Consider the following 27,095-nt stretch of genomic DNA (forward strand, 5'->3'; position numbering starts at 1 on the left):
GGAGTCCTACGTCAGCGTCCCCAGAGGCCCTCTGGGAGTTGGAGTCCCACGCCTGCGTCCCCAGAGGCCCTCTGGGAGCTGGTGTTACACAAGCCGACTGGGGTTGTACTTTGCCAGATCAGGTCCCGGGAAACCTTACCGCCACCCCCATTCCTCGAAGAACACCCTGAGATGCAGGCTCCGGGAGTTCTTTGGCAAGTGGAGCAGCTCCCCGATGGGCTGCCAAGAGGGCTTCATGGATTTTTTTTTTTATTTCAAAGTCAGATATACAGAGAGGAGGAGAGACAGAGAGGAAGATCTTCCATCTGATGATTCACTCCCCAACGGAGCCCCAACGGCCGGTGCGTGCCGAATCAAAGCCGGGAACCTGGAACCTCTTCTGGGTCTGCCACGAGGGTGCAGGGTCCCAAAGCTTTGGGCCGTCCTCGACTGCTTTCCCAGGCCACAAGCAGGGAGCTGGATGGGAAGTGGAGCCGCCGCCGGGATTAGAACCGGTGCCCATAAGGGATCCTGGCGCTTTCAAGGCGAGGACTTGAGCCGCTAGGCTACGGCGCCGGGTCCCAAGCTGCCCTTTCTACCCCTGGTCGGCTCAGGCCTTCTGAGCTCTAGACAGCCCAACCCGAGCCATCCTAGCGTCGTGTGGGGGTCCCGGACAGTATTCCGGGGCACGTGTTGTTGGAAGATCAGGGCTCCAAGGCCGAACAGCCGCTAGGCCACGCTGATGGGCCCCAGCTCCATGTATTTTTGCATGTGTGGGGTGGCGGTTAGGGTGATGTGATACACTACTCGGCCTTCCTCGGCCTAGCTGGGTGGTGTCTGGGCATGTGGGCTCCTAAGGCAGGAGCAGGTGGATGGAGAAGTAGGCACCAGAGGTCAGCAGCCATCTGCAATAGGAAGTCCCAGGCCCCAGCTGCTGCGGAGAGCACCCTGCAACATGCAGCCCTGCTGCCCAGCACATCTGATGATGGCCGGCGAGCCACCAAGCCACCAAGGCCCGCACAAGGGAGGGCTTTCAGGGCCTGTGCTGCCTGCACACGACAGGGTGCACAAAGCTGCCCTTTCTACCTCCAGCTAGCACTTGAGGGGTCAGCCATCCCTGTCATGTGCTTTGGAGGCAGGAATTTGGCCTCACAGCCTCCAGCCAGATGCTGCTGCCCTCTTGTTCACCAGGGAGTACTTCACCCTCCTCCAGGGAATCCTTCTGGATTCAAGACTCTTTCTCCTGCTGGTCAGCTGTGGACCGTCGGCTGCCGCTGATGTGCCACCTTCCACAAGACATCCCAACAGCTGACATCTGTTTTTCACAGAGGTCCTTCTCCCCAGGACAGGTAGAGTAGCAACATGCCTGGATCTCTCGTCTGTAGCGGCTGCTCTCACAGCACGCAACGGCATAAGTTGTGCAAGCCAGGGGGACAGGCACCTTCAGCAGCCTGGTGAAGGAGCTGCTGAAGGGTCCAGCAAGGGTTGGTGTGGTGTGGTGTGGTGTTGTGTGGTGTTGTGTGGTGTGTTGGTGCGGGGTATTGTCCGAATGGGTCAAGCCTCAGCCTGCCAGGTGGATGGCCTTTATGGGTGCTGCTTCGAATCCTGGGTGCTTCCCCTGCAGTCCAGCTCCCTGCCGATCCTCCTGGGAGAGCAGCGGAGGATACTGCCAGGGCTTGTGCCCCTGTGGCCCTGTGGCCCTGTGGGAGATCTGGAGGAAGCTCCTGGTTCCTGGGCTTGTCCTGACCCAGCCACAGCTGTCTCTGGTGGTGGTCCTTGGGGAAGTGAGCCAGCAGATGCCAGAAAGCTTGCTGTCTCTCCCTCTCTGTTCCTGTGTGCTTCCAAGCAAAGGGGGCAGAGGGAGGCAGGAGGGAGGAAGGAAAAGACAGAAAGCTACCGGCCTCCTGCGAGAGAGCATGCTGTGTGCTGTGTGCTGTGTGCTGTGCTGTGGCTCTAGACTGCTTTTGTCTGTCAATGCAGACCGCCAGGGCGTGCGTAGGGCTTCCGGTCATGGGTCTCGTGTGCAAGCTCTAAAAAGAGTGTCCTTGAGAGCGAATGCCTCTCTGAGCTGGAGCTGGGCTGCTTCCCTTGGTTTGGCAGGAGAGCCTGGGATGAGCGTCCTGCAGTGAGTGCTGGTGGCCACGAGAGGGCGCGCAAAGCTGCCCTTTTTTTTAGCAGATTTATTTATTTCATTACAAAGTCAGATATACAGAGAGGAGAAGAGACAGAGAGGAAGATCTTCCATCTGATGATTCACTCCCCAATGGAGCCGCAACGGCCGGTGCGTGCCGATCCAAAGCCGGGAACCTGGAAATTCTTCTGGGTCTCCCACGAGGGTGCAGGGTCCCAAAGCTTTGGGCCGTCCTCGACTGCTTTCCCAGGCCACAAGCAGGGAGCTGGATGGGAAGTGGAGCCGCTGCCGGGATTAGAACCGGTGCCCATATGGGATCCCAGTGCGTTCAAGTTGAGGACTTTAGCCGCTAGGCTACGGCGTCGGGCCCCAAGCTGCCCTTTCTACCACTGGTCGGCTCAGGCCCTCTGAGCTCTAGACAGCCCAACCCGAGCCATCCTAGCGTCGTGTGGGGGTCCCGAACAGTATTCCGGGGCACGTGTTGTTGGAAGATCAGGGCTCCAAGGCCGAACAGCCCACATACCAAGGCCTGGGAGGGGAGGAGGTAGATTGGGGCCTAGCATCAGCGTGGGCCTGTGAGATAGGAAGTGTCAGGGTGCCTTTAATAGCAGGGTACTTAAAGAAGCCTGGGAGGTGGAATACCACGTCAGCGTGCCCACAGGCCCTCTGGGCTCTGGCTTCCTACGTCAGCGTGCCCCAGAGGCCCTCTGGGAGTTGGAGTCCTACGTCAGCGTCCCCAGAGGCCCTCTGAGAGTTGGAGTCCTACGTCAGCGTGCCCCAGAGGCCCTCTGGGAGTTGGAGTCCTACGTCAGCGTCCCCAGAGGCCCTCTGGGAGTTGGAGTCCCACGCCTGCGTCCCCAGAGGCCCTCTGGGAGCTGGTGTTACACAAGCCGACTGGGGTTGTACTTTGCCAGATCAGGTCCCGGGAAACCTTACCGCCACCCCCATTCCTCGAAGAACACCCTGAGATGCAGGCTCCGGGAGTTCTTTGGCAAGTGGAGCAGCTCCCCGATGGGCTGCCAAGAGGGCTTCATGGATTTTTTTTTTTATTTCAAAGTCAGATATACAGAGAGGAGGAGAGACAGAGAGGAAGATCTTCCATCTGATGATTCACTCCCCAACGGAGCCCCAACGGCCGGTGCGTGCCGAATCAAAGCCGGGAACCTGGAACCTCTTCTGGGTCTGCCACGAGGGTGCAGGGTCCCAAAGCTTTGGGCCGTCCTCGACTGCTTTCCCAGGCCACAAGCAGGGAGCTGGATGGGAAGTGGAGCCGCCGCCGGGATTAGAACCGGTGCCCATAAGGGATCCTGGCGCTTTCAAGGCGAGGACTTGAGCCGCTAGGCTACGGCGCCGGGTCCCAAGCTGCCCTTTCTACCCCTGGTCGGCTCAGGCCTTCTGAGCTCTAGACAGCCCAACCCGAGCCATCCTAGCGTCGTGTGGGGGTCCCGGACAGTATTCCGGGGCACGTGTTGTTGGAAGATCAGGGCTCCAAGGCCGAACAGCCGCTAGGCCACGCTGATGGGCCCCAGCTCCATGTATTTTTGCATGTGTGGGGTGGCGGTTAGGGTGATGTGATACACTACTCGGCCTTCCTCGGCCTAGCTGGGTGGTGTCTGGGCATGTGGGCTCCTAAGGCAGGAGCAGGTGGATGGAGAAGTAGGCACCAGAGGTCAGCAGCCATCTGCAATAGGAAGTCCCAGGCCCCAGCTGCTGCGGAGAGCACCCTGCAACATGCAGCCCTGCTGCCCAGCACATCTGATGATGGCCGGCGAGCCACCAAGCCACCAAGGCCCGCACAAGGGAGGGCTTTCAGGGCCTGTGCTGCCTGCACACGACAGGGTGCACAAAGCTGCCCTTTCTACCTCCAGCTAGCACTTGAGGGGTCAGCCATCCCTGTCATGTGCTTTGGAGGCAGGAATTTGGCCTCACAGCCTCCAGCCAGATGCTGCTGCCCTCTTGTTCACCAGGGAGTACTTCACCCTCCTCCAGGGAATCCTTCTGGATTCAAGACTCTTTCTCCTGCTGGTCAGCTGTGGACCGTCGGCTGCCGCTGATGTGCCACCTTCCACAAGACATCCCAACAGCTGACATCTGTTTTTCACAGAGGTCCTTCTCCCCAGGACAGGTAGAGTAGCAACATGCCTGGATCTCTCGTCTGTAGCGGCTGCTCTCACAGCACGCAACGGCATAAGTTGTGCAAGCCAGGGGGACAGGCACCTTCAGCAGCCTGGTGAAGGAGCTGCTGAAGGGTCCAGCAAGGGTTGGTGTGGTGTGGTGTGGTGTTGTGTGGTGTTGTGTGGTGTGTTGGTGCGGGGTATTGTCCGAATGGGTCAAGCCTCAGCCTGCCAGGTGGATGGCCTTTATGGGTGCTGCTTCGAATCCTGGGTGCTTCCCCTGCAGTCCAGCTCCCTGCCGATCCTCCTGGGAGAGCAGCGGAGGATACTGCCAGGGCTTGTGCCCCTGTGGCCCTGTGGCCCTGTGGGAGATCTGGAGGAAGCTCCTGGTTCCTGGGCTTGTCCTGACCCAGCCACAGCTGTCTCTGGTGGTGGTCCTTGGGGAAGTGAGCCAGCAGATGCCAGAAAGCTTGCTGTCTCTCCCTCTCTGTTCCTGTGTGCTTCCAAGCAAAGGGGGCAGAGGGAGGCAGGAGGGAGGAAGGAAAAGACAGAAAGCTACCGGCCTCCTGCGAGAGAGCATGCTGTGTGCTGTGTGCTGTGTGCTGTGCTGTGGCTCTAGACTGCTTTTGTCTGTCAATGCAGACCGCCAGGGCGTGCGTAGGGCTTCCGGTCATGGGTCTCGTGTGCAAGCTCTAAAAAGAGTGTCCTTGAGAGCGAATGCCTCTCTGAGCTGGAGCTGGGCTGCTTCCCTTGGTTTGGCAGGAGAGCCTGGGATGAGCGTCCTGCAGTGAGTGCTGGTGGCCACGAGAGGGCGCGCAAAGCTGCCCTTTTTTTTTAGCAGATTTATTTATTTCATTACAAAGTCAGATATACAGAGAGGAGAAGAGACAGAGAGGAAGATCTTCCATCTGATGATTCACTCCCCAATGGAGCCGCAACGGCCGGTGCGTGCCGATCCAAAGCCGGGAACCTGGAAATTCTTCTGGGTCTCCCACGAGGGTGCAGGGTCCCAAAGCTTTGGGCCGTCCTCGACTGCTTTCCCAGGCCACAAGCAGGGAGCTGGATGGGAAGTGGAGCCGCTGCCGGGATTAGAACCGGTGCCCATATGGGATCCCAGTGCGTTCAAGTTGAGGACTTTAGCCGCTAGGCTACGGCGTCGGGCCCCAAGCTGCCCTTTCTACCACTGGTCGGCTCAGGCCCTCTGAGCTCTAGACAGCCCAACCCGAGCCATCCTAGCGTCGTGTGGGGGTCCCGAACAGTATTCCGGGGCACGTGTTGTTGGAAGATCAGGGCTCCAAGGCCGAACAGCCCACATACCAAGGCCTGGGAGGGGAGGAGGTAGATTGGGGCCTAGCATCAGCGTGGGCCTGTGAGATAGGAAGTGTCAGGGTGCCTTTAATAGCAGGGTACTTAAAGAAGCCTGGGAGGTGGAATACCACGTCAGCGTGCCCACAGGCCCTCTGGGCTCTGGCTTCCTACGTCAGCGTGCCCCAGAGGCCCTCTGGGAGTTGGAGTCCTACGTCAGCGTCCCCAGAGGCCCTCTGAGAGTTGGAGTCCTACGTCAGCGTGCCCCAGAGGCCCTCTGGGAGTTGGAGTCCTACGTCAGCGTCCCCAGAGGCCCTCTGGGAGTTGGAGTCCCACGCCTGCGTCCCCAGAGGCCCTCTGGGAGCTGGTGTTACACAAGCCGACTGGGGTTGTACTTTGCCAGATCAGGTCCCGGGAAACCTTACCGCCACCCCCATTCCTCGAAGAACACCCTGAGATGCAGGCTCCGGGAGTTCTTTGGCAAGTGGAGCAGCTCCCCGATGGGCTGCCAAGAGGGCTTCATGGATTTTTTTTTTTATTTCAAAGTCAGATATACAGAGAGGAGGAGAGACAGAGAGGAAGATCTTCCATCTGATGATTCACTCCCCAACGGAGCCCCAACGGCCGGTGCGTGCCGAATCAAAGCCGGGAACCTGGAACCTCTTCTGGGTCTGCCACGAGGGTGCAGGGTCCCAAAGCTTTGGGCCGTCCTCGACTGCTTTCCCAGGCCACAAGCAGGGAGCTGGATGGGAAGTGGAGCCGCCGCCGGGATTAGAACCGGTGCCCATAAGGGATCCTGGCGCTTTCAAGGCGAGGACTTGAGCCGCTAGGCTACGGCGCCGGGTCCCAAGCTGCCCTTTCTACCCCTGGTCGGCTCAGGCCTTCTGAGCTCTAGACAGCCCAACCCGAGCCATCCTAGCGTCGTGTGGGGGTCCCGGACAGTATTCCGGGGCACGTGTTGTTGGAAGATCAGGGCTCCAAGGCCGAACAGCCGCTAGGCCACGCTGATGGGCCCCAGCTCCATGTATTTTTGCATGTGTGGGGTGGCGGTTAGGGTGATGTGATACACTACTCGGCCTTCCTCGGCCTAGCTGGGTGGTGTCTGGGCATGTGGGCTCCTAAGGCAGGAGCAGGTGGATGGAGAAGTAGGCACCAGAGGTCAGCAGCCATCTGCAATAGGAAGTCCCAGGCCCCAGCTGCTGCGGAGAGCACCCTGCAACATGCAGCCCTGCTGCCCAGCACATCTGATGATGGCCGGCGAGCCACCAAGCCACCAAGGCCCGCACAAGGGAGGGCTTTCAGGGCCTGTGCTGCCTGCACACGACAGGGTGCACAAAGCTGCCCTTTCTACCTCCAGCTAGCACTTGAGGGGTCAGCCATCCCTGTCATGTGCTTTGGAGGCAGGAATTTGGCCTCACAGCCTCCAGCCAGATGCTGCTGCCCTCTTGTTCACCAGGGAGTACTTCACCCTCCTCCAGGGAATCCTTCTGGATTCAAGACTCTTTCTCCTGCTGGTCAGCTGTGGACCGTCGGCTGCCGCTGATGTGCCACCTTCCACAAGACATCCCAACAGCTGACATCTGTTTTTCACAGAGGTCCTTCTCCCCAGGACAGGTAGAGTAGCAACATGCCTGGATCTCTCGTCTGTAGCGGCTGCTCTCACAGCACGCAACGGCATAAGTTGTGCAAGCCAGGGGGACAGGCACCTTCAGCAGCCTGGTGAAGGAGCTGCTGAAGGGTCCAGCAAGGGTTGGTGTGGTGTGGTGTGGTGTTGTGTGGTGTTGTGTGGTGTGTTGGTGCGGGGTATTGTCCGAATGGGTCAAGCCTCAGCCTGCCAGGTGGATGGCCTTTATGGGTGCTGCTTCGAATCCTGGGTGCTTCCCCTGCAGTCCAGCTCCCTGCCGATCCTCCTGGGAGAGCAGCGGAGGATACTGCCAGGGCTTGTGCCCCTGTGGCCCTGTGGCCCTGTGGGAGATCTGGAGGAAGCTCCTGGTTCCTGGGCTTGTCCTGACCCAGCCACAGCTGTCTCTGGTGGTGGTCCTTGGGGAAGTGAGCCAGCAGATGCCAGAAAGCTTGCTGTCTCTCCCTCTCTGTTCCTGTGTGCTTCCAAGCAAAGGGGGCAGAGGGAGGCAGGAGGGAGGAAGGAAAAGACAGAAAGCTACCGGCCTCCTGCGAGAGAGCATGCTGTGTGCTGTGTGCTGTGTGCTGTGCTGTGGCTCTAGACTGCTTTTGTCTGTCAATGCAGACCGCCAGGGCGTGCGTAGGGCTTCCGGTCATGGGTCTCGTGTGCAAGCTCTAAAAAGAGTGTCCTTGAGAGCGAATGCCTCTCTGAGCTGGAGCTGGGCTGCTTCCCTTGGTTTGGCAGGAGAGCCTGGGATGAGCGTCCTGCAGTGAGTGCTGGTGGCCACGAGAGGGCGCGCAAAGCTGCCCTTTTTTTTAGCAGATTTATTTATTTCATTACAAAGTCAGATATACAGAGAGGAGAAGAGACAGAGAGGAAGATCTTCCATCTGATGATTCACTCCCCAATGGAGCCGCAACGGCCGGTGCGTGCCGATCCAAAGCCGGGAACCTGGAAATTCTTCTGGGTCTCCCACGAGGGTGCAGGGTCCCAAAGCTTTGGGCCGTCCTCGACTGCTTTCCCAGGCCACAAGCAGGGAGCTGGATGGGAAGTGGAGCCGCTGCCGGGATTAGAACCGGTGCCCATATGGGATCCCAGTGCGTTCAAGTTGAGGACTTTAGCCGCTAGGCTACGGCGTCGGGCCCCAAGCTGCCCTTTCTACCACTGGTCGGCTCAGGCCCTCTGAGCTCTAGACAGCCCAACCCGAGCCATCCTAGCGTCGTGTGGGGGTCCCGAACAGTATTCCGGGGCACGTGTTGTTGGAAGATCAGGGCTCCAAGGCCGAACAGCCCACATACCAAGGCCTGGGAGGGGAGGAGGTAGATTGGGGCCTAGCATCAGCGTGGGCCTGTGAGATAGGAAGTGTCAGGGTGCCTTTAATAGCAGGGTACTTAAAGAAGCCTGGGAGGTGGAATACCACGTCAGCGTGCCCACAGGCCCTCTGGGCTCTGGCTTCCTACGTCAGCGTGCCCCAGAGGCCCTCTGGGAGTTGGAGTCCTACGTCAGCGTCCCCAGAGGCCCTCTGAGAGTTGGAGTCCTACGTCAGCGTGCCCCAGAGGCCCTCTGGGAGTTGGAGTCCTACGTCAGCGTCCCCAGAGGCCCTCTGGGAGTTGGAGTCCCACGCCTGCGTCCCCAGAGGCCCTCTGGGAGCTGGTGTTACACAAGCCGACTGGGGTTGTACTTTGCCAGATCAGGTCCCGGGAAACCTTACCGCCACCCCCATTCCTCGAAGAACACCCTGAGATGCAGGCTCCGGGAGTTCTTTGGCAAGTGGAGCAGCTCCCCGATGGGCTGCCAAGAGGGCTTCATGGATTTTTTTTTTTTATTTCAAAGTCAGATATACAGAGAGGAGGAGAGACAGAGAGGAAGATCTTCCATCTGATGATTCACTCCCCAACGGAGCCCCAACGGCCGGTGCGTGCCGAATCAAAGCCGGGAACCTGGAACCTCTTCTGGGTCTGCCACGAGGGTGCAGGGTCCCAAAGCTTTGGGCCGTCCTCGACTGCTTTCCCAGGCCACAAGCAGGGAGCTGGATGGGAAGTGGAGCCGCCGCCGGGATTAGAACCGGTGCCCATAAGGGATCCTGGCGCTTTCAAGGCGAGGACTTGAGCCGCTAGGCTACGGCGCCGGGTCCCAAGCTGCCCTTTCTACCCCTGGTCGGCTCAGGCCTTCTGAGCTCTAGACAGCCCAACCCGAGCCATCCTAGCGTCGTGTGGGGGTCCCGGACAGTATTCCGGGGCACGTGTTGTTGGAAGATCAGGGCTCCAAGGCCGAACAGCCGCTAGGCCACGCTGATGGGCCCCAGCTCCATGTATTTTTGCATGTGTGGGGTGGCGGTTAGGGTGATGTGATACACTACTCGGCCTTCCTCGGCCTAGCTGAGTGGTGTTTGGGCATGTGGGCTCCTAAGGCAGGAGCAGGTGGATGGAGAAGTAGGCACCAGAGGTCAGCAGCCATCTGCAATAGGAAGTCCCAGGCCCCAGCTGCTGCGGAGAGCACCCTGCAACATGCAGCCCTGCTGCCCAGCACATCTGATGATGGCCGGCGAGCCACCAAGCCACCAAGGCCCGCACAAGGGAGGGCTTTCAGGGCCTGTGCTGCCTGCACACGACAGGGTGCACAAAGCTGCCCTTTCTACCTCCAGCTAGCACTTGAGGGGTCAGCCATCCCTGTCATGTGCTTTGGAGGCAGGAATTTGGCCTCACAGCCTCCAGCCAGATGCTGCTGCCCTCTTGTTCACCAGGGAGTACTTCACCCTCCTCCAGGGAATCCTTCTGGATTCAAGACTCTTTCTCCTGCTGGTCAGCTGTGGACCGTCGGCTGCCGCTGATGTGCCACCTTCCACAAGACATCCCAACAGCTGACATCTGTTTTTCACAGAGGTCCTTCTCCCCAGGACAGGTAGAGTAGCAACATGCCTGGATCTCTCGTCTGTAGCGGCTGCTCTCACAGCACGCAACGGCATAAGTTGTGCAAGCCAGGGGGACAGGCACCTTCAGCAGCCTGGTGAAGGAGCTGCTGAAGGGTCCAGCAAGGGTTGGTGTGGTGTGGTGTGGTGTGGTGTTGTGTGGTGTTGTGTGGTGTGTTGGTGCGGGGTATTGTCCGAATGGGTCAAGCCTCAGCCTGCCAGGTGGATGGCCTTTATGGGTGCTGCTTCGAATCCTGGGTGCTTCCCCTGCAGTCCAGCTCCCTGCCGATCCTCCTGGGAGAGCAGCGGAGGATACTGCCAGGGCTTGTGCCCCTGTGGCCCTGTGGCCCTGTGGGAGATCTGGAGGAAGCTCCTGGTTCCTGGGCTTGTCCTGACCCAGCCACAGCTGTCTCTGGTGGTGGTCCTTGGGGAAGTGAGCCAGCAGATGCCAGAAAGCTTGCTGTCTCTTCCTCTCTGTTCCTGTGTGCTTCCAAGCAAAGGGGGCAGAGGGAGGCAGGAGGGAGGAAGGAAAGACAGAAAGCTGCCGGCCTCCTGCAAGGGAGCATGCTATGTTCTGTGTGCTGTGTGCTGTGCTGTGGCTCTAGACTGCTTTTGTCTGTCAATGCAGACCACCAGGGCATGCGTAGGGCTTCCGGTCATGGGTCTCGTGTGCAAGCTCTAAAAAGAGTGTCCTTGAGAGCGAATGCCTCTCTGAGCTGGAGCTGGGCTGCCTCCCTTGATTTGGCAGGAGAGCCTGGGATGAGCGTCCTGCAGTGAGTGCTGGTGGCCACGAGAGGGCGCACAAAGCTGCTTTTTTTTTTTTTCTAACAAATTTATTTATTTTATTACAAAGTCAGATATACAGAGAGGAGAAGAGACAGAGAGGAAGATCTTCCATCTGATGATTCACTCCCCAACGGAGCCGCAACGGCCGGTGCGTGCCGATCCAAAGCCGGGAACCTGGAACTTCTTCTGGGTCTGCCACGAGGGTGCAGGGTCCCAAAGCTTTGGGCCGTCCTCGACTGTTTTCCCAGGCCACAAGCAGGGAGCTGGATGGGAAGTGGAGCCGCCGCCGGGATTAGAACCGGTGCCCATAAGGGATCCTGGTGCGTTCAAAGCAAAGACTTTAGCCGCTAGGCTACGGCGCCGGGTCCCAAGCTGCCCTTTCTACCCCTGGTCGGCTCAGGCCTTCTGAGCTCTAGACAGCCCAACCCGAGCCATCCTAGCGTCGTGTGGGGGTCCCGGACAGTATTCCGGGGCACGTGTTGTTGGAAGATCAGGGCTCCAAGGCCGAACAGCCGCTAGGCCACGCTGATGGGCCCCGGCTCCATGTATTTTTGCATGTGTGGGGTGGCGGTTAGGGTGATGTGATACACTACTCGGCCTTCCTCGGCCTAGCTGGGTGGTGTCTGGGCATGTGGGCTCCTAAGGCAGGAGCAGGTGGATGGAGAAGTAGGCACCAGAGGTCAGCAGCCATCTGCAATAGGAAGTCCCAGGCCCCAGCTGCTGCGGAGAGCACCCTGCAACATGCAGCCCTGCTGCCCAGCACATCTGATGATGGCCGGCGAGCCACCAAGGCCCGCACAAGGGAGGGCTTTCAGGGTCTGTGCTGCGTGCACACGACAGGGTGTACAAAGCTGCCCTTTCTACCTCCAGCTAGCACTTGAGGGGTCAGCCATCCCTGTCATGTGCTTTGGAGGCAGGAATTTGGCCTCACAGCCTCCAGCCAGATGCTGCTGCCCTCTTGTTCACCAGGGAGTACTTCACCCTCCTCCAGGGATCCTTCTGGATTCAAGACTCTTTCTCCTGCTGGTCAGCTGTGGACCGTCGGCTGCCGCTGATGTGCCACCTTCCACAAGACATCCCAACAGCTGACATCTGTTTTTCACAGAGGTCCTTCTCCCCAGGACAGGTAGAGTAGCAACATGCCTGGATCCCTCGTCTGTAGCGGCCGCTCTCACAGCACGCAACGGCATAAGTTGTGCAAGCCAGGGGGACAGGCACCTTCAGCAGCCTGGTGAAGGAGCTGCTGAAGGGTCCAGCAAGGGTTGGTGTGGTGTGGTGTGGTGTGGTGTTGTGTGGTGTTGTGTGGTGTGTTGGTGCGGGGTATTGTCCGAATGGGTCAAGCCTCAGCCTGCCAGGTGGATGGCCTTTATGGGTGCTGCTTCGAATCCTGGGTGCTTCCCCTGCAGTCCAGCTCCCTGCTGATCCTCCTGGGAGAGCAGCGGAGGATACTGCCAGGGCTTGTGCCCCTGTGGCCCTGTGGCGCTGTGGGAGATCTGGAGGAAGCTCCTGGTTCCTGGGCTTGTCCTGACCCAGCCACAGCTGTCTCTGGTGGTGGTCCTTGGGGAAGTGAGCCAGCAGATGCCAGAAAGCTTGCTGTCTCTCCCTCTCTGTTCCTGTGTGCTTCCAAGCAAAGGGGGCAGAGGGAGGCAGGAGGGAGGAAGGAAAAGACAGAAAGCTACCGGCCTCCTGCGAGAGAGCATGCTGTGTGCTGTGTGCTGTGTGCTGTGCTGTGGCTCTAGACTGCTTTTGTCTGTCAATGCAGACCGCCAGGGCATGCGTAGGGCTTCCGGTCATGGGTCTTGTGTGCAAGCTTTAAAAAGAGTGTCCTTGAGAGCGAATGCCTCTCTGAGCTGGAGCTGGGCTGCTTCCCTTGGTTTGGCAGGAGAGCCTGGGATGAGCGTCCTGCAGTGAGTGCTGGTGGCCACGAGAGGGCGCGCAAAGCTGCCCTTTTTTTTTTTTTTTTTAGCAGATTTATTTATTTCATTACAAAGTCAGATATACAGAGAGGAGAAGAGACAGAGAGGAAGATCTTCCATCTGATGATTCACTCCCCAATGGAGCCGCAACGGCCGGTGCGTGCCGATCCAAAGCCGGGAACCTGGAAATTCTTCTGGGTCTCCCACGAGGGTGCAGGGTCCCAAAGCTTTGGGCCGTCCTCGACTGCTTTCCCAGGCCACAAGCAGGGAGCTGGATGGGAAGTGGAGCCGCTGCCGGGATTAGAACCGGTGCCCATATGGGATCCCAGTGCGTTCAAGTTGAGGACTTTAGCCGCTAGGCTACGGCGTCGGGCCCCAAGCTGCCCTTTCTACCACTGGTCGGCTCAGGCCCTCTGAGCTCTAGACAGCCCAACCCGAGCCATCCTAGCGTCGTGTGGGGGTCCCGAACAGTATTCCGGGGCACGTGTTGTTGGAAGATCAGGGCTCCAAGGCCGAACAGCCCACATACCAAGGCCTGGGAGGGGAGGAGGTAGATTGGGGCCTAGCATCAGCGTGGGCCTGTGAGATAGGAAGTGTCAGGGTGCCTTTAATAGCAGGGTACTTAAAGAAGCCTGGGAGGTGGAATACCACGTCAGCGTGCCCACAGGCCCTCTGGGCTCTGGCTTCCTACGTCAGCGTGCCCCAGAGGCCCTCTGGGAGTTGGAGTCCTACGTCAGCGTGCCCCAGAGGCCCTCTGGGAGTTGGAGTCCTACGTCAGCGTGCCCCAGAGGCCCTCTGGGAGTTGGAGTCCTACGTCAGCATCCCCAGAGGCCCTCTGGGAGTTGGAGTCCCACGCCTGCGTCCCCAGAGGCCCTCTGGGAGCTGGTGTTACACAAGCCGACTGGGGTTGTACTTTGCCAGATCAGGTCCCGGGAAACCTTACCGCCACCCCCATTCCTCGAAGAACACCCTGAGATGCAGGCTCCGGGAGTTCTTTGGCAAGTGGAGCAGCTCCCCGATGGGCTGCCAAGAGGGCTTCATGGATTTTTTTTTTTTATTTCAAAGTCAGATATACAGAGAGGAGGAGAGACAGAGAGGAAGATCTTCCATCTGATGATTCACTCCCCAACGGAGCCCCAACGGCCGGTGCGTGCCGAATCCAAAGCCGGGAACCGGAACCTCTTCTGGGTCTCCCACGAGGGTGCAGGGTCCCAAAGCTTTGGGCCGTCCTCGACTGCTTTCCCAGGCCACAAGCAGGGAGCTGGATGGGAAGTGGAGCCGCCGCCGGGATTAGAACCGGTGCCCATAAGGGATCCTGGCGCTTTCAAGGCGAGGACTTGAGCCGCTAGGCTACGGCGCCGGGTCCCAAGCTGCCCTTTCTACCCCTGGTCGGCTCAGGCCTTCTGAGCTCTAGACAGCCCAACCCGAGCCATCCTAGCGTCGTGTGGGGGTCCCGGACAGTATTCCGGGGCACGTGTTGTTGGAAGATCAGGGCTCCAAGGCCGAACAGCCGCTAGGCCACGCTGATGGGCCCCGGCTCCATGTATTTTTGCATGTGTGGGGTGGCGGTTAGGGTGATGTGATACACTACTCGGCCTTCCTCGGCCTAGCTGAGTGGTGTTTGGGCATGTGGGCTCCTAAGGCAGGAGCAGGTGGATGGAGAAGTAGGCACCAGAGGTCAGCAGCCATCTGCAATAGGAAGTCCCAGGCCCCAGCTGCTGCGGAGAGCACCCTGCAACATGCAGCCCTGCTGCCCAGCACATCTGATGATGGCCGGCGAGCCACCAAGCCACCAAGGCCCGCACAAGGGAGGGCTTTCAGGGCCTGTGCTGCCTGCACACGACAGGGTGCACAAAGCTGCCCTTTCTACCTCCAGCTAGCACTTGAGGGGTCAGCCATCCCTGTCATGTGCTTTGGAGGCAGGAATTTGGCCTCACAGCCTCCAGCCAGATGCTGCTGCCCTCTTGTTCACCAGGGAGTACTTCACCCTCCTCCAGGGATCCTTCTGGATTCAAGACTCTTTCTCCTGCTGGTCAGCTGTGGACCGTCGGCTGCCGCTGATGTGCCACCTTCCACAAGACATCCCAACAGCTGACGTCTGTTTTTCACAGAGGTCCTTCTCCCCAGGACAGGTAGAGTAGCAACATGCCTGGATCTCTCGTCTGTAGCGGCTGCTCTCACAGCACGCAACGGCATAAGTTGTGCAAGCCAGGGGGACAGGCACCTTCAGCAGCCTGGTGAAGGAGCTGCTGAAGGGTCCAGCAAGGGTTGGTGTGGTGTGGTGTGGTGTGGTGTTGTGTGGTGTTGTGTGGTGTGTTGGTGCGGGGTATTGTCCGAATGGGTCAAGCCTCAGCCTGCCAGGTGGATGGCCTTTATGGGTGCTGCTTCGAATCCTGGGTGCTTCCCCTGCAGTCCAGCTCCCTGCCGATCCTCCTGGGAGAGCAGCGGAGGATACTGCCAGGGCTTGTGCCCCTGTGGCCCTGTGGCGCTGTGGGAGATCTGGAGGAAGCTCCTGGTTCCTGGGCTTGTCCTGACCCAGCCACAGCTGTCTCTGGTGGTGGTCCTTGGGGAAGTGAGCCAGCAGATGCCAGAAAGCTTGCTGTCTCTCCCTCTCTGTTCCTGTGTGCTTCCAAGCAAAGGGGGCAGAGGGAGGCAGGAGGGAGGAAGGAAAAGACAGAAAGCTGCCGGCCTCCTGCAAGGGAGCATGCTGTGTGCTGTGTGCTGTGTGCTGTGCTGTGGCTCTAGACTGCTTTTGTCTGTCAATGCAGACCGCCAGGGCATGCGTAGGGCTTCCGGTCATGGGTCTTGTGTGCAAGCTCTAAAAAGAGTGTCCTTGAGAGCGAATGCCTCTCTGAGCTGGAGCTGGGCTGCTTCCCTTGGTTTGGCAGGAGAGCCTGGGATGAGCGTCCTGCAGTGAGTGCTGGTGGCCACGAGAGGGCGCGCAAAGCTGCCCTTTTTTTTTTTTTTTTAGCAGATTTATTTATTTCATTACAAAGTCAGATATACAGAGAGGAGAAGAGACAGAGAGGAAGATCTTCCATCTGATGATTCACTCCCCAATGGAGCCGCAATGGCCGGTGCGTGCCGATCCAAAGCCGGGAACCTGGAAATTCTTCTGGGTCTCCCACGAGGGTGCAGGGTCCCAAAGCTTTGGGCCGTCCTCGACTGCTTTCCCAGGCCACAAGCAGGGAGCTGGATGGGAAGTGGAGCCGCCGCCGGGATTAGAACCGGTGCCCATATGGGATCCCAGTGCGTTCAAGTTGAGGACTTTAGCCGCTAGGCTACGGCGTCGGGCCCCAAGCTGCCCTTTCTACCACTGGTCGGCTCAGGCCCTCTGAGCTCTAGACAGCCCAACCCGAGCCATCCTAGCGTCGTGTGGGGGTCCCGAACAGTATTCCGGGGCACGTGTTGTTGGAAGATCAGGGCTCCAAGGCCGAACAGCCCACATACCAAGGCCTGGGAGGGGAGGAGGTAGATTGGGGCCTAGCATCAGCGTGGGCCTGTGAGATAGGAAGTGTCAGGGTGCCTTTAATAGCAGGGTACTTAAAGAAGCCTGGGAGGTGGAATACCACGTCAGCGTGCCCACAGGCCCTCTGGGCTCTGGCTTCCTACGTCAGCGTGCCCCAGAGGCCCTCTGGGAGTTGGAGTCCTACGTCAGCGTGCCCCAGAGGCCCTCTGGGAGTTGGAGTCCTACGTCAGCGTCCCCAGAGGCCCTCTGGGAGTTGGAGTCCTACGTCAGCGTCCCCAGAGGCCCTCTGGGAGTTGGAGTCCTACGTCAGCGTGCCCCAGAGGCCCTCTGGGAGTTGGAGTCCTACGTCAGCGTCCCCAGAGGCCCTCTGGGAGCTGGTGTTACACAAGCCGACTGGGGTTGTACTTTGCCAGAGCAGGTCCCGGGAAACCTTACCGCCACCCCCATTCCTCGAAGAATACCCTGAGATGCAGGCTCCAGGAGTTCTTTGGCAAGTGGAGCAGCTCCCCGATGGGCTGCCAAGAGGGCTTCATGGATTTTTTTTTTTATTTCAAAGTCAGATATACAGAGAGGAGGAGAGACAGAGAGGAAGATCTTCCATCTGATGATTCACTCCCCAACGGAGCCCCAACGGCCGGTGCGTGCCGAATCCAAAGCCGGGAACCCGGAACCTCTTCTGGGTCTCCCACGAGGGTGCAGGGTCCCAAAGCTTTGGGCCGTCCTCGACTGCTTTCCCAGGCCACAAGCAGGGAGCTGGATGGGAAGTGGAGCCGCCGCCGGGATTAGAACCGGTGCCCATAAGGGATCCTGGCGCTTTCAAGGCGAGGACTTGAGCCGCTAGGCTACGGCGCCGGGTCCCAAGCTGCCCTTTCTACCCCTGGTCGGCTCAGGCCTTCTGAGCTCTAGACAGCCCAACCCGAGCCATCCTAGCGTCGTGTGGGGGTCCCGGACAGTATTCCGGGGCACGTGTTGTTGGAAGATCAGGGCTCCAAGGCCGAACAGCCGCTAGGCCAGGCTGATGGGCCCCGGCTCCATGTATTTTTGCATGTGTGGGGTGGCGGTTAGGGTGATGTGATACACTACTCGGCCTTCCTCGGCCTAGCTGGGTGGTGTCTGGGCATGTGGGCTCCTAAGGCAGGAGCAGGTGGATGGAGAAGTAGGCACCAGAGGTCAGCAGCCATCTGCAATAGGAAGTCCCAGGCCCCAGCTGCTGCGGAGAGCACCCTGCAACATGCAGCCCTGCTGCCCAGCACATCTGATGATGGCCGGCGAGCCACCAAGGCCCGCACAAGGGAGGGCTTTCAGGGCCTGTGCTGCCTACACACGACAGGGTGCACAAAGCTGCCCTTACTACCTCCAGCTAGCACTTGAGGGGTCAGCCATCCCTGTCATGTGCTTTGGAGGCAGGAATTTGGCCTCACAGCCTCCAGCCAGATGCTGCTGCCCTCTTGTTCACCAGGGAGTGCTTCACCCTCCTCCAGGGATCCTTCTGGATTCAAGACTCTTTCTCCTGCTGGTCAGCTGTGGACTGTCGGCTGCTGCTGATGTGCCACCTTCCACAAGACATCCCAACAGCTGACGTCTGTTTTTCACAGAGGTCCTTCTCCCCAGGACAGGTAGAGTCGCAACATGCCTGGATCTCTCGTCTGTAGCGGCTGCCCTCACAGCACGCAACGGCATAAGTTGTGCAAGCCAGGGGGACAGGCACCTTCAGCAGCCTGGTGAAGGAGCTGCTGAAGGGTCCAGCAAGGGTTGGTGTGGTGTGGTGTGGTGTTGTGTGGTGTTGTGTGGTGTGTTGGTGCGGGGTATTGTCCGAATGGGTCAAGCCTCAGCCTGAGAGGCAGATGGCCTGTATGGGTACTGCTTCGAATCCTGGGTGCTTCCCCTGCAGTCCAGCTCCCTGCCGATCCTCCTGGGAGAGCAGCGGAGGATGCTGCCAGGGCTTGTGCCCCTTTGCCGCTGTACTCCTGTGGCCCTGTGGCCCTGTGGGAGATCTGGAGGAAGCTCCTGGTTCCTGGGCTTGTCCTGACCCAGCCACAGCTGTCTCTGGTGGTGGTCCTTGGGGAAGTGAGCCAGCAGATGCCAGAAAGCTTGCTGTCTCTCCCTCTCTGTTCTTGTGTGCTTCCAAGCAAAGGGGGCAGAGGGAGGCAGGAGGGAGGAAGGAAAAGACAGAAAGCTGCCGGCCTCCTGCGAGGGAGCATGCTGTGTGCTGTGTGCTGTGTGCTGTGCTGTGGCTCTAGACTGCTTTTGTCTGTCAATGCAGACCGCCAGGGCATGCGTAGGGCTTCCGGTCATGGGTCTTGTGTGCAAGCTCTAAAAGGAGTGTCCTTGAGAGCAAATACCTCTCTGAGCTGCTTCCCTTGATTTGGCAGGAGAGCCTGGGATGAGCGTCCTGCAGTGAGTGCTGGTGGCCACGAGAGGGCGCGCAAAGCTGCCCTTTTTTTTTTTTTTTTTTTTTTTTTTTTTTTTTTTAGCAGATTTATTTATTTCATTACAAAGTCAGATATACAGAGAGGAGAAGAGACAGAGAGGAAGATCTACCATCCGATGATTCACTTTCCAAATGAGCCCCAACGGCCGGTTTGCGCCGATCCAAAGCCGGGAACCTGTAACTTCTTCTGGGTCTCCCACGAGGGTACAGGGTCCCAAAGCTTTGGGCCGTCCTCGACTGCTTTCCCAGGCCACAGGCAGGGAGCTGGATGGGAAGTGGAGCCGCCGCCGGGATTAGAACCAGTGCCCATATGGGATCCTGGTGCGTTCAAGGTGAGGACTTTAGCCGCTAGGCTATGGCGTCGGGCCCAGGTGCCTGTTCCTGACATCGCACTGTGGCCAGATGGTCTTGACTGTCTCATGCAGGCTTGTGTCCTCAGTGTTGGTTGGTTTTTACACCTCATGTGAAAACCCCGTAGCTGGAGCTGTGTGATCTCGACGGGTGTTGTGCAAACCCCGTCCCACTTCGGGGCGTTGCTTTCGGCCCTGTCCTCTGTGATTGGGGGAGGCTCAGGCCGGATGTGGGCAAAGGGCGGTGTGACGGGTCATGGGTGGTGTCAGTGTGTGTGTCTGTGCTGGGCACGCCCAGGGGCGTTGCGACGTCAGCATGAAGTCACCCTGCCTGCAAGGACCTCCGCAAGTTCAAGCCCCACGTTGGCCGACTCGCTGGTGCAAATGGCTGGAGATCCGGGCACATGACAAGGTAAGTGGGTTCTGGGATGGCGAGTTTGGTAATATGTCTGGGTCTTATTTAGTGTTTTGGTTAGGGTTAGGGGTTCTGGTCTTGGTTAGAGGCTTGTGCCCCTGTGCCCCTGTGGCCCTGTGGCCCTGTGGGAGATCTGGAGGAAGCTCCTGGTTCCTGGGCTTGTCCTGGCCCAGCCACAGCTGGCTCTGGTGGTGGTCCTTGGGGAAGTGAGCCAGCAGATGCCAGAAAAATTGCTGTCTCTCCCTCTCTGTTCCTCTGTGCTTCCAAGCAAATAGGACAGAGAGAGACAGGCAGGCAGGTAGGAAGAGAAAGAAAGAAAGAGAAAGCTGCCGGCCTGCTGGGAGGTAGTGTGCTGTGCGCTGTGTGCTGTGCTGTGCTGTGGCTCTGGACTGCTTTGTCTGCCCATGCAGACTCCCAGAGCGTGGGTAGGGTTTCTGTAATGGGACTCGTGTGCAAGCTCTAAATAGTGTGTTCTTGAGAGAGAATGCCTCTCTGGGCCTGGCTGCTTCCCTTGATTTTGAGAGTCTGGTTGAGCGTCCTGCAGTGAGTGCTGGTGGCCACAAGAGGGCGCCACATTTGATGGCTCAAGCCTTTGAGCTCCAGGCAGCCCAGCCCAAGCCGTCCTAAGCTCAGGTGGGGTTCCCGGACAGTGATCCTGGACACGTGTGGTTGGAAGATCAGGGCTCCAAGGCCGGACGGCCGCATACTAAGGCCCGGGAGGGAAGGAGGGCCCTTGGGACCGAGCATCGGCCTGGGCTTCTGTGATAGGAATTGTCAGGGTGCCTTTAAGAACAGGGTACAATGTCAGGGAACCGAAAGAACCCTGGGAGTTTAAGTCCCAAGTCAACAGGCCCTCTGGGAGCTGGAGTTACACACCGGATGACTAGCACTGATATTCTGCAGTTGAGGTTCCCGGAAACCTTTCCACTACCCCCGTTCCTCACAGAGCAACTGAGGGGCAGGCCTGGGCTTTGTTTACCCAGTGGAACAGCTCACCCAGCGGAGAGGCCTCCATGTATTTCTGCATGTGTGAGGTGGCAGTTCGTGTGATACAGCACTCGGCCTTCCTCTGCCGTCCTGGGAGGCGTCTGGGCCGGTATACACAGCCGAGCAAAGCCGAGCAGAGACGAGCACAGCCGAGTAGAGACGAGCAGAGACCGAGCAGGGCCGAGCAGAGACGAGTACAGCCGAGCAGAGACAAGCAGAGACAAGCACAGCTGAGCAGAGACGAGCCGAGACCGAGCAGGGCCGAGCAGAGACGAGTACAGCCGAGCAGAGATGAGCAGAGACAAGCACAGCTGAGCAGAGACAAGCAGACGCGAGCAGAGACCCAGCAGGGCCGAGTAGAGACTAGTACAGCCGAGCAGAGACTAGCAGAGACAAGCAAAGACCGAGCAGGGCCGAGCAGAGATGAGTACAGCCGAGCAGAGACGAGTACAGCCGAGCAGAGACGAGCAGAGACGAGCACAGCCGAGCACAGCCGAGCACAGCCGAGCAGAGACAAGCAGAGATAAGCAGGCACAGCTGAGCCGGCTGGCAGTGCTATGTCCGTGTTGCAGTGCGAGGAGATGGTCCGGCTTTTGGAGCACACTTGGGAACTTGGGACATTGTACTGCAGGAGGCAGAAGTCATGAGCAGGTAAGACAGAGGCCGGGGAGCCTCTGAGGTGTGTGACGGGGGCCGGGGAGCTTCTGAGGCCCGTGACGGGGGCCGTGGAGCCTCTGAGGCCGGTGACAGGGGCCGGGGAGCCTGTAGGCCCGTGACGGGGGCCGGGGAGCCTCTGAGGCCCGTGACGGGGGTTGGGGAGCCTCTGAGGCCCGTGACGGGGGCCGGGGAGCCTCTGAGGCCCGTGACGGGGGCCGGGGAGCCTCTGAGGCCCATGACGGGGGCCGGGGAGCCTCTGAGGCCCGTGACGGGGGCCAGGGAGCCTGTAGGCCCATGACGGGGGCCGGGGAGCCTCTGAGGCCCGTGACGGGGGCCAGGGAGCCTGTAGGCCCATGACGGGGGCCGGGGAGCCTCTGAGGCCCGTGACGGGGGCCAGGGAGACTCTGAGGCCCATGACGGGGGCCGGGGAGCTTCTGAGGCCCGTGACGGGGGCCGGGGAGCCTGTAGGCCCGTGACGGGGGCCGGGGAGCCTCTGAGGCCCGTGACGGGGGTTGGGGAGCCTCTGAGGCCCGTGATGGGGGCCGGGGAGCCTCTGAGGCCCATGACGGGGGCCGGGGAGCCTGTAGGCCCGTGACGGGGGCTGGGGAGCCTGTAGGCCCGTGACAGGGGCCGGGGAGCCTCTGAGGCCCGTGACGGGGGCTGGGGAGCCTGTAGGCCCGTGATGGGGGCCGGGGAGCCTCTGAGGCCCGTGACGGGGGTTGGGGAGCCTCTGAGGCCCGTGACGGGGGCCGGGGAGCCTGTAGGCCCGTGACGGGGGCCGGGGAGCCTGTAGGCCCGTGACGGGGGCCGGGAGCCTCTGAGGCCCGTGACGGGGGCTGGGGAGCCTGTAGGCCCGTGACGGGGGCCGGGGAGCCTCTGAGGCCTGTGATGGGGGCGCTGGGGAGCCTCTAGGCCTGTGATGGGGGTCGGGGAGCCTCTAGGCCTGGGGTAGCAGGTCCCTTGAATTGGCAGGATTGTGGAGGTCATGGTTGCTCTCCTAGCCTTCCAGTTGCCCTCTTCACCCCCGCAGACTCTGCCTGGCTGCTCTGAGCCCGGGCCTGTGTGCGTTGTTGCTTCTGCTTCACCCGCTCACCCAGCTCAGGGCCTGGGTTTCCAAGGCTCGCCTCCTGGATCCCGTGTCTGGCCTTTCAAGGGTGCCTGAACAAATTACACGTGTGCACAGCCACGTGGGCTGAGGCTCTTGGCTTGGGAGAGCATTTAGAACCTAGAGAGAAGTTGCAAGGTGAGTAGCAGACCTGGAACACCACGCCCCAGCCCGAGCTGCAGTTACTGTGTATCTATGTGTGCTTTTTATGTTTTTTTTCTCCCCTCGACCTTTTGAGATTGCGAGCTTGCTCCCTCCTGCCCTCTCCCACGACCCTCCGTAGAATTCATCTTGGTTTTTTCCCCTTTCTTTAAGAATGTTGCTCCCCAAGAAAGCTGGGTTGGAAACAGCAGCGATGGCCTCTTTGCAGCACCCCAAACCTGCATCCCCTCCTCAGGCAGAGGGGCGCCAGATGAGGGGCGGGGGAGGCTCCTTTCGCCCAGGGTGGTGAGCACAGGCCTTAGAGGCTCCCCGACTCCCGTCACAGGCCCCGTGGAGCCTCTAGGCCTGTGAGGGAGACCGGGGAGCCTCTAGGCCTGTGACAGGGGTCGGGGAGCCTCTAGGCCTGTGACGGGGGTCGGGGAGCCTCTAGGCCTGCGAGGGAGACCGGGGAGCCTCTAGGCCTGCGAGGGGGACCGGGGAGCCTCTAGGCCTGCGAGGGAGACCGGGGAGCCTCTAGGCCTGTGAGGGAGACCGGGGAGCCTCTAGGCCTGTGACGGGGGTCAGGAGCCTCCTGTCCCCCTGTGCCTTGTCCCGCTTCTGGCCTCCTCGTTTCTGAATCAGCCATCTTTTTCCAGTTCATTTTCTTGTGTTTTGTGATTGACTTATGGCTCGGGCTGAACCTTCATGCCACGTTCCTGTTTTTCTTTTCTTTTTTAAAGATTTATTTCTTTTATTACAAAGTCAGATATACAGAGACAAGGAGAGACAGAGAGGAAGATCTTCCATCCGATGATTCACTCCCCAACTGAGCCGCAACGGCTGGACCTGAGCCGATCCGAAGCCAGGAACCAGGAACCTCCTCCAGGTCTCCCTCGAGGGTGCAGGGTCCCAAGGCTTTGGGCCATCCTCGACTGCTTTCCCAGGCCACAGGCAGGGAGCTGGATGGGAAGTGGAACTGCCAGGATTAGAACTGGTGCCCATATGGAATCCCGGGCATGCAAGGCAAGGACTTTAGCCGCTAGGCTACGGCGCCGGGCCCAGGTGCCTGTTCCTGACATCGCACTGTGGCCAGATGGTCTTGACTGTCTCGTGCAGGGCTGTGTCCTCAGTGTTGGTTGATTTTTACGCATCACGTGAAAATCCTGTAGCTGGAGCTGTGTGAGCTCGACGGGTGTTGTGCAAACCCCATCCCACTATCGGGGCGTTGCTGTCGGCCCTGTCCTCTGTGATTGGGGGAAGCTGAGGCTGGATGTGGGCAAAGGGCGGTGTGACGGGTCATGGGTGGTGTCAGTGTGTGTCTGTGCTGGGCACGCCCAGGGGCTTTGCCACATGAAGTCACCCTGCCTGCAAGGACCTCCGCAAGTTCAAGCCCCACGTTGGCCGACTCGCTGGTGCAAATGGCTGGAGACCCGGGCACATGACAAGGTAAGTGGGTTCTGGGATGGCGGGTGGGTGTGCGCTATTTAGGGGTTTTGGTTTAGGTAAGTGTTTTATTGGTTAAATTTTAGTATAGGATTTAGAGTTTGGTAATATGTCTGGGTCTTGTTTAGGATCTTGGTTAGGGTTAGGGGTTCTGGTCTTGGTTAGAGGCTTGTGCCCCTGTGCCCCTGTGCCCCTGTGGCCCTGTGGGAGATCTGGAGAAAGCTCCTGGTTCCTAGGCTTGTCCTGGCCCAGCCACAGCTGGCTCTGGTGGTGGTCCTTGGGGAAGTGAGCCAGCAGATGCCAGAAAAATTGCTGTCTCTCCCTCTCTGTTCCTCTGTGCTTCCAAGCAAATAGGGCAGAGAGAGACAGGCAGGCAGGTAGGAAGAGAAAGAAAGAAAGAGAAAGCTGCTGGCCTGCTGCGAGGGAGGTAGTGTGCTGTGTGCTGTGTGCTGTGCTGTACTGTGGCTCTGGACTGCTTTGTCTGCCCATGCAGACCCCCAGGGCGTGGGTAGGGTTTCTGTAATGGGACTCGTGTGCAAGCTCTAAAAAGTGTGTTCTTGAGAGAGAATGCCTCTCTGGGCCTGGCTGCTTCCCTTGATTTTGAAAGTCTGGTTGAGCGTCCTGCAGTGAGTGCTGGTGGCCACAAGACGGCGCCACATTTGATGGCTCAAGCCTTTGAGCTCCAGGCAGCCCAGCCCAAGCCGTCCTAAGCTCAGGTGGGGTTCCCGGACAGTGATCCTGGACACATGTGGTTGGAAGATCAGGGCTCCAAGGCCGGACGGCCTCATACCAAGGCCCGGGAGGGAAGGAGGACCCTTGGGACCGAGCATCGGCCTGGGCTTCTGTGATAGGAATTGTCAGGGTGCCTTTAAGAGCAGGGCACAATGTCAGGGAACCGAAAGAACCCTGGGAGTTTAAGTCCCAAGTCAATATCCCCATAGGCCCTCTGGGAGCTGGAGTTACACACCGGATGACTAGCACTGATATTCTGCAGTTGAGGTCCCCGGAAACCTTTCCACTACCCCCGTTCCTCACAGAGCACCTAAGGGGCAGGCCTGGGCTTTGTTTACCCAGTGCAGCAGCTCACGGTGGGCTGTGGAGAGGCCTTAGTGTGTTTGTGCTTGTGTGGGATGGCAGTTAGTGTGATACAGCACTCGGCTTTCCTCTGCCGTGCTGGGAGGCATCTGGGCAGGTACGCATAGTCGAGCAGAGCCGAGCAGGGCCGAGCAGGGCCGAGCAGGGCCGAGCAGGGCCGAGCAGGGCCGAGCAGGGCCGAGCACAGCCGAGCGGAGCCTAGCGGAGCCGAGCAGGGATAGCTGAGCCAGCTTGCCATGCTTTGTCCGTGTTGCAGTGCGAGGAGATGGTCAGGGCTTTGGAGCACACTTGAGACCTTGGGACCTTGTACTTCAGGAGGCAGAAGTCATGAGCAGGTATGACGGAGGCCAGGGAGCCTCTGAGGCCTGTGAGGGAGTTCGGAGAGTCTGTGGGGCCTGTGAGGGAGGCTGGGGCATCTCTGAGGCCTGTGAGGGAGGCCAGGGAGCCTGTGTGGCCTGTGACTGAGGCTGGGGAGTCTCTGGGCCTGTGACGGAGGCTGGGGAGCCTCTGAGGGCTTCGACGGAGGCCGGGGAGCCTCAGGCCCTGCACAGGAAGAGCTTTCGGGGCCTAAAGTCCCTGCACACGAGCTGGCACAAGCAGCCATCCTCTCTACCCCTGCGCTGGCACTCGAGGGCTCAGGCGCCTTCGTCGTTTTAAACAGGTTAGAGTTTTTGTCCGCACAAGGCTGTGATGTAATCTCGTGCTTCTCCTCCCCGCGGGCTCCTTCTTCACCCTGAGCTGAAAACAGAGGGCGCAAAGAGGAAGCTGAGGAGGCTTGTTCCAGCGGGGCAGGAGCGGGGTGTCCTCTGTCGCCCTGTCCCACTGTCCAATTGTCCCCCTGTCCCCCTGTCCCACTATACACCTGTCCCCCTGTGCCATGGGCCCCTGTCCCCTGTCCCTGTGCCCCTGTCCCCCTGTCCCCCTGTACACCTGTCCACCTGATCCCCTGTCCACTTTGTTCCCCTGTTCCTCTGTTCCCTGTCCCCCTGTGCTCCTGTCCCCCTGTCCCCCTGTCCCGCTGTGCCCCTATCCCCCTGTTACTCTGACCCCCTGTGCCCAGGTCTGCCTGTGTTCCAGTCCCCTGTGCCCCTCTCCCCTGTCCCCTGTCCCACTGTGCCCCTGTCGCCCTGTGCCCCTGTCGCCCTGTGCCCCTGTCCCCCTGTCCCTCTGTCCGCCTGTACTCCTGTCCCTATATCCCTCTGACCACCTGTCCCCTGACACCCTGTGCCCCTGTCCCCCTCTGCCCCTGTCCCCCTGTCCCCTGTCCCCCTGTCCCACTGTCCTCCTGTCCCACTGTCCCCTGTCCCCGTCCCCTTGTCCACTGTCCCCCTGTGCTCCTGTCCCCCGTCACTCTATCCCCCTGTTCCTCTTATCCCCGTCTCCCTTTCCGACTGTGCCCGTCTCACTGTCCCCCATCCCTCTGACCCCTGTCCCCCGTCCCCCTGTGCCCATGTCCCACTGTGACCTGTCCCCATCCCCCTGTCCCACTGACACCCTGTCTCCCCATCCCCTGTCCCATGTCCCCAGTCCCCCTGTGCCCCTGTCCCCTTGTCACTGCCCCCATCCCTCTGAGCCCCTGTCCCATGTCCCCTGTCCCCTGTGCTCCTGTCCCCCTGTCACTGTCCCCCTGTCCCTCTGTCCCCCTGTGTCCCCTGTTCCCCTATCCTCTGTCTTGCTGTGCCCCTCTCCCCTGTCCCCCTGTCCCCTGTCCTCCCTTCCCTCTGAGCCCCTTAGCCTCTGTGCCCCTGTCCCCTGGCCTCTGTCCCCTGTCCTGTGTGCCCCTCTTCCCCCTCCCCCGTGCCCCTGTCCCCCTGTCCCATGTCCCCCTGTCCCCCTGTCATTCTTTCCCCCATCCCCGTCCCCTGTCCCCTTCCCCCTGTCCCCCGTCCCCTTCCCCCTGTCCCCCGTCCCCCTGTCCCTCTCTGCCCCTGTCACCCTGTCACTGTTTCCCTGTCATCTGACCCCCTGTCCCCCTGTCACTCTGTGATCCTGTCCCCCTGAGACCTCTCCCCCAGTCCCCATAATCCTGTCCCCCTGTCGCCCTGACTCCCTGACCCTGTCCCCCTGTGCCCCTGTCCCCCTGTCACTCTGTCCCCTGACCTCCTGTCCCCTGTGCCGCTGTCCCCCTGCCCTTTGTCTCCCCGACTCCCTCTCCCCTCTCCCCTGTCCCCCTGTCGCCCTGTCCCATGACCCCTCTGCCCCTGTCCCCCAGTCCCCTGTCCCCCTGAGCCCCTGTTCCCCT

This window comes from Ochotona princeps, chromosome 13, assembly GCF_030435755.1.
Source record: "Ochotona princeps isolate mOchPri1 chromosome 13, mOchPri1.hap1, whole genome shotgun sequence".
NCBI lineage: Eukaryota > Metazoa > Chordata > Mammalia > Lagomorpha > Ochotonidae > Ochotona > Ochotona princeps.